The following is a 7,048-nucleotide window of genomic DNA, read 5'->3' as shown; positions in this document are numbered from 1 at the left end:
TGGATAAAGTATTCTTGGTTGTGTATTCTTCTCATTTCAGACCGGAATATATCCTGCCAGCGTTTTCTGGCCTGCCAGGTCCCTGTGGAGAAGTCTGCGCTATTCTAATGCTTCTCCCCATAAAGATTAGGAATCTATTGTCTCTTGCTGCTTTAAGGATTTTCTCTTTATCTTTGGAATTTGCAAGTTTCACTATTAAATGTCGAGATGCTGAATGTTTTTTATTAATTTTAGGGAGGGATATATCTCCTGGATCTGAATGCTTGCTTCCCTTCCCAAGTTCGGGAAGTTCTCAGCTATGATTTGTTCAAATACACTTTCTGGTCCTCTGTCCCTTTCGGCACCCTCTGGAACCCCAATTAAACGTAGATTGTTTTCCTTTTGAGGCTGTCATTTATTTCCCTTAACCTGTCCTCATGAACTTTTAATTGCTTTTATCTTTTTTCCTCAGCTTCCTTCCTTGCCATCAACTTGTCTTTATGTCACTCACTTGTTCTACCTCATTAACCCTTATTGTTAGGACCTCCAGTTTGGATTGCATCTCAGTTAATTGATTTTTAATTTCTGCTTGATTATATTTCAATTCTGCAATCATGAAGTCTCTCAAATCCTTTATGCTTTTTTCAAAACCACCAGTAGCTTTATAATTGTGCTTCTGAATTGGCTTTCTGGCATTCATTTGTAATCCAAATTCTGTAACTCTGTGGGAGAGAGTACTGTTTTTTATTCTTTCTTTTGTAGTGAGTTTTTCATTCTAGTCATTTTTCTCAGTGCAGAGTGGCTAAAAACAAGTTGTACTGGAAAAAAGAGAAATAGAGAGAAACCTCGGGGGGCTGCCCTGTTCCCTGCCATGTGTACTGCTCCGTGGGAGCTGTTTATCTTGATAAGCCCCTGCTCCCAGGCGGCCCTGCTCAGTCTCAGGCACAAGGTGACACCAGGAGGAACAACCACAGTGGCAGTGGCTAGCTCTCCAGCCCTGGAGTCAGCTTCAGCAGTAACTACCACAGTCTCCCAGTCTGCTGGGGCCTGGATGCTCTGGGGGCAGGGAGCACTGATACAGAGCTCGGGAGTGCCTGTTGACAGAAGCTTCCTCACTATCCTGTGTCCTCCCAGCCTCTGCCTATCCAAGAGGGAGCACCAGATCCTGGGCTGTGTCCCCCAGCGCCTTGGGCTCTGGGGTCTGCACGCCTAGAATTGTGCTCCTGGGGCCATGCATCCCCCTCCACGTGGAGCTGCCGCCTGAGATGGTCCCCCAGTCCCTCCAGGCATGCACTCCAGCCCTTTAGGGAGCTCGGCTGGTGGTGTGTGGCGCACTCTTCCCTGGCATGCACTTCCTCTCTTAGTGACCCTGGGGGCCTGAGGGCATCACTGACCCTCCTGGGATCCTGCCTAAGCTCCCTGCAAGGTCTTTTCCGTCTGGAAAAATTGGTCAAGTTCCCTATTCTCCAGGACTGGGCTTGCCTGTCCTGGAGGCTCTGCCTCTTGGCCTTAGCCCAGCTCCTCACAGGGGGGCCCCTCCCCCTTGGATTTTTTTTTATGTTTATTTTTCTCTGTCTTCCTACCTTTCTAGAAGTTTGAACTCTTCCCACGGTAGCATTCCAACTGTTCTCTCTTTAAATCTCAGGTGGAATTCGTAGGTTTTCAGGATGATTTGAAAGATATCTAGGTAAGCTAGTAGGGACAGGTGGCTTGAGGACCCTACTATTCCACCATCTTGCCCCACCTCTCTCCTCAATTTATTTTTTTCATTTCCTATTTCATTATGTTTTATTTTAAAGATATATATTTTTCTTTTGGTATCAAGCTTATAATGTTTCTTTCATTTGTTGTTTTGTTTCATTCATTTTTTCAGACCAAGCTTCTTTTCTTTTTCTTCTATCCTTAATTATTTTTTACTTCTTATTCTTTGGAATCAAGCTTATAGTTTTATTGTTTTTCTGTTTGCTTTTTTGTTCTGTTTAATTTTCTCTTGTTCTGTATCAGGTTTTTTTTTTCCTTTCCCAGGCTTATCTTAACAAATAAATCAAACCACACCTAAAGGTCCAAACACTTCCCACTATATGGAAGGTAGAACTATGTAGATGATGGACAAGTTGGAAAGAGCAGCCAAAATGCAAAAACAAATTGTACACATCATACATCAGAACAATTCCTTAGGTGCCAAGCCCTGGACAGTATGTGACTTCATTTTGAATAAGGCATTATCCTGACAAGCAAGTAATATAACAAGATTTCACAACATGCAAAAGATATAAATTTAGCAAAAATGAAAATATGGAAGAGTTGTCCTCAAAAGAAAGGACAGGAAGATATCACAGCCAGGGACTTTCCCAAAGCAGATATAAGTGAGACATCTGAACCAGAATTTAGATCAACACATGTAAGACTACTAGTTTGAACTGAAAAAAAAAAGAAGAATGCCTTGCTTCAGAGATAAATGTCTAAAACCAGGTAGACTGAAATAAAAAAAATTCTATAACTCAGATGCAAAAAAGACTGGATATTATCACTATTAGCATTTAAGAAGCAGAGAAGAGAATATGTGATATAGGAGATAAACTTATGGAAAATAATGAATCTGAAAAGAAAAGGGAAATAAAACTATTACATCATGAGGGAGACTTAGGCAACATGGTAATTCCATAAAGTAAAATAATTATCATAAGAGTCTCAGAAAAAGAATGGGGGGGTCAGAAGGTTTATTATAAGACAGAATACCTGAGAACTTCCTGTATCTGCAGAAGGGAAGAGGCGTAAAGCCCAAGAGGTACAGAGAAATCCCATCAGAATCAACAAAAACAGATCAACATCATGACATATAGTAAAATATGCAAAATACAAACACAAAGAGAGAATCCTAAAAGCTGCCCTGGACAGGAGGTCCTTAAAATACAAGGGTAGAAATATGAGTCTGGTAGCAGACATGCCCACAGAGTCCTGACAGGCTAGAAAGGGTTGGCATAATATTTTCAACATGCTAAATGGGAAAGACATGCTGCCAAGAACACTATATCCAGCAAGTTTGTCATACAGAATAGAAGGAGAGATGAACAAATTCCAAGACAATCAAAAACCAAAGGAGTTCATGAACACTAAATCAGTGTTGCAAGTAATATTAAATGGAACCCTTTGAGCTGGAAACAGGCCAAAATTAACAAAACCTAGAAAGGACCCGAGGCAATCTACAAGAACAGTGACATTATATGTAATATAATGACAATAAATTCATATCTATCAATAATTACTCTGAATGAAAAATGACTATCTGCTCCAATAAAAAGACATAGAATGGACAAAAAGCAAGAGCCATCAATATGTTGCCTACAAGAGACTAATTTTAGACCCAACAACATCTCCAGGTTGAAAAAGAGGGAGTGGTGAACCATTTATGATACTAATAGACATCAAAAGAAAGCTGGAGTAGCTATCTTTATATCAGAAAAAAACTAGATTTGGGGGGAGGGGCAAGATGGCAGAAGTATAGGGGTTGTCAACTCACCTGGTCCCACCAACTTACCTAGATAACTTTCAAAACATCCTGAATACCTGCAAATTAGACCTGAGATTTATTTATTTATTTAAAGATTTTATTTATTTATTCATGAGAGACACACAGAGAGAGAGAGAGAGAGGCAGAGACACAGGCAGAGGGAAAAGCAGGCTCCATCTTGGGTCTCCAGGATCAGGCCCTGGGCTGAAGGCGGTGCTAAACCACTGAGCCACCAGGGCTGCCCTAGACCTGAGATTTTTATTTTTTTATTTTTTTTTTTGACCTGAGATTTTTTAAAAAAAATGTTTATGATAGTCACAGAGAGAGAGAGAGAGGCAGAGACATAGGAAGAGGGAGAAGCAGGCTCCATGCACCGGGAGCCCGACGTGGGACTCGATCCCGCGTCTCCAGGATCACGCCCTGGGCCAAAGGCAGGCGCCAAACCTCTGCGCCACCCAGGGATCCCTAGACCTGAGATTTAAAGAGAGAACAGCCAGAATGCTACAGAGAGAAGAGCTTTCACTTCTAGCAAGGTAGGAAGGCAGAAAAATAAAATTAAATTAAATTTAAAAATCAAGTGGGGGATGGGCACTGCAAGGAGCCCTGCTAAAGTGGGGCGGTGAAAGACTCCAAGAACGGAATGCCCAGCCCTGAAGAAGAGGGAACTTTAAAAATCTGCACCGGATTCTCCCGGGAAGGAAAAGTTCTTAGCAGGGAACTCGGGCAGAATCATAGGTGGGGCAGTGAAGCATCCAGTTTCCCAGGGTCACTAATAAAGGACGTTCATCCAGGGGAAAGCGCATCACAAACTGTGGACCCATCTTGGTAAAGGGCTGGAGTGCGAAGCCCATGGGGCACTTGAGAGAAGCTAGTTGGTTAGGTGCATGGCTCAGGACAGGGGTGTGTGTGCTCTGCTGCCTTCGGGAGCTGTGCCCACCCCCCAGCATGGTTCCAGCAGCACAGGGCCCCGGATCCCAGGGTGCCCAAGCAGACAAAGCAGCGATCCTGCATTCCCTGTGGGACAGGCGGAAGAGGGGAGGGCACAGGACAGCAAGAACTGTCCTGCCGCTGGGCGCCCCCAAGCTGTGATCAGTAGACCCATGCCAGCCCCCCAGAGCATCTAGGCCTGTGCGGGCTGGAACACTGCATTAATTACTAGCGGGGAGAGAATCAGCACAGCAGATCCCTCCCCCAGGAGACCAGCTGGAAGAACAGGGAAAGAGCAAGTTCTTGACCAAGCAGCACTGGAAAGCTGGAGGGAAATTCAAGATATTTAGAGTATATAGAACTAGAGGGTACCCCTCCTTTCCCCCCTATTTCCAGTACAACTCGTTTTTATATCAAACCAAAAATTTCCAATATTTTTTTCTCTTTTCCCACCTTAACTAAAGTATTTTACCACCTCTTCATTTTAAGTTTCTTCATTTTTGACTTTCATATTTCTACAATTACATGTCTTAGATATAATTTCCGCTTCTTGATTCCCTTCAACATGCTCAATTTGTGTGTGGGGGATATACAAGATGTGTTTCTTTGTTTTGTGTTTTTTGTTTTCTCTGCCTCACTTTTTTCTACAATGGCAGAAGTTAATACCTTCAAAAACATGACAAGCATGCACTCAGAACCAGGTGGAATACTGTGCTTGTTCATTCTGTGAAATTATATTCTCTCGTCATTCCCATTCTGCCCCCTTCTTTTATCTTGTTTATGTTTTAGTGGTCAATGTTGGGGCTTCCTATAATATTGCTTGTTTACATAAATTTGGGACTGAGCATCGTCCAACATACAGAACTTAAAACAGAACCAAGAGGACCACCCTCTAAGACCCATCAGGTAGACTACGTTCACCCTCAACTACAACATCTTCATGACCACCATCTTCCAGTCCCCCCTTTTTTCTTCTCTCACTTTTTTTTTCTCTTTACTTTTGCTTTTTTTTCTCCTCTTTTTCCTCTTTTTTTTCTTCTTCTTTAGGGTTTGTGGCCTTTTATCTTGTACTACTTTGTTTTAAAATTTATTTTTCACTTTAGTAGTCCTTTGTTTTATTTTTTTCTGAATTTGTTTTCGTTTTCTGGTCTCTAACCTCATCAAAATCATCTAGAGTGAAATTTACTTAAATTGTGGTTGATATTCTTGACTCAACCTGCTCATACAGCCATTCAGTATTGAGGCAAATGACTAGAAGGAAGAACTCACCACAAAAGAAAAAAGCAGAAGCACTACTTTCTGTCACAGAGTTACAGAATATGGATTAAAATTTGATGTCAGAAAGCCAATTCAGAAGCACAATTATAAAGCTACAGATGAATTTGGAAAAAAATCCTAAAGGATTCTAGAGACCTCATGACTGCAGAATATAGATCAAATCAGGCTGAAATTAAAAATCAATTAAATGATATGCAATCCACACTGGAGGTCCTAACAATGAGAGTTAATGAGTTGGAAGAAAGAGTGAGCAACATGGAAGACAAGTTGATGGCAAGAAGGAAACTGAGGAAAAAAAAGAAAAACAATTAACTGACCAAGAGGAAAGGTTAAAGGAAACAAATGATAGCCTCAGAAGGAAAAATCTACATATAATTGGGGTTCCAGAGAATGCTGAGAGGGACAGAGAGCCAGAAAGCATATTTTAACAAATCATAGCTGAGAACTTCCCTAACTTGTGGAGGGAAACAGGCATTCAGATCCAGTAGATAGAGAGGTCCCCACCCCCAAAGTCAATACAAACTGTTCAACACCTAGACATTTAAAATTGAAACTTGCAAATTCCAAAGATAAAATCCTTAAAGAAGAAAGAGACAAGAGATCCCTAACTTATATGGGGAGAAATATCAGATTGACAGTAGACCTCTCCACAGGGACCTGGCAAGCCAGAAAGGGCTGGCAGGATATATTCAGGATCCTAAATGAGAAGAACATGCAGCCAAGAATACTTTATCCAGCAAGGCTCTCATTCAGAATAGAAGGAGAGATAAAGATATTCCAAGATAAGGATAAACTGAAAAATATGTGACCACCAAACCAGCTCTGCAAGAAATATTAAGGGAGGCCTTTTATAGAAAGTGGAAGCCCAAAGAAATAATCCTCAGAAAAGGGACTGAATACGTATTGTGATGACACTAAATTCATATCTTTCAATAGTTCATCTGAATGTGAATGGGCTAAATGATCCAATCAAAAGGTGCAGGGTTTCTGACTGGATGAAAAGCAAGACCCATCTATTTGCTGTCTACAAGAGACTCATTTTAGACCTAAGGACAGCTCCAGCCAGAAAATGAAAGGTTGGAGTAACATTTACCATTCAAATGGTCCTCAAAAGAAAGCTGGGGTAGCATTTTTTATATCACATAAATTAATCTTTATCTGATATAATGTAGCAAGAGATGAAGACGGACACTATATCATATTAAAGGGTCTATCCAACTAGAAGACCTGACAATCATGAATATTTATGCCCCTAATGTGGGAGCTGCCAAGTATATCAATCTATTAATAACCAGAGTGAGGAGTTATTCAGACAATAATACACTAATAGCAGGAGACTTCAACAGGACACTT

Source organism: Canis lupus, chromosome X, assembly GCF_048164855.1.
Source record: "Canis lupus baileyi chromosome X, mCanLup2.hap1, whole genome shotgun sequence".
Taxonomy (NCBI): Eukaryota; Metazoa; Chordata; class Mammalia; order Carnivora; family Canidae; genus Canis; species Canis lupus.
This window is presented reverse-complemented; position numbering follows the sequence as displayed.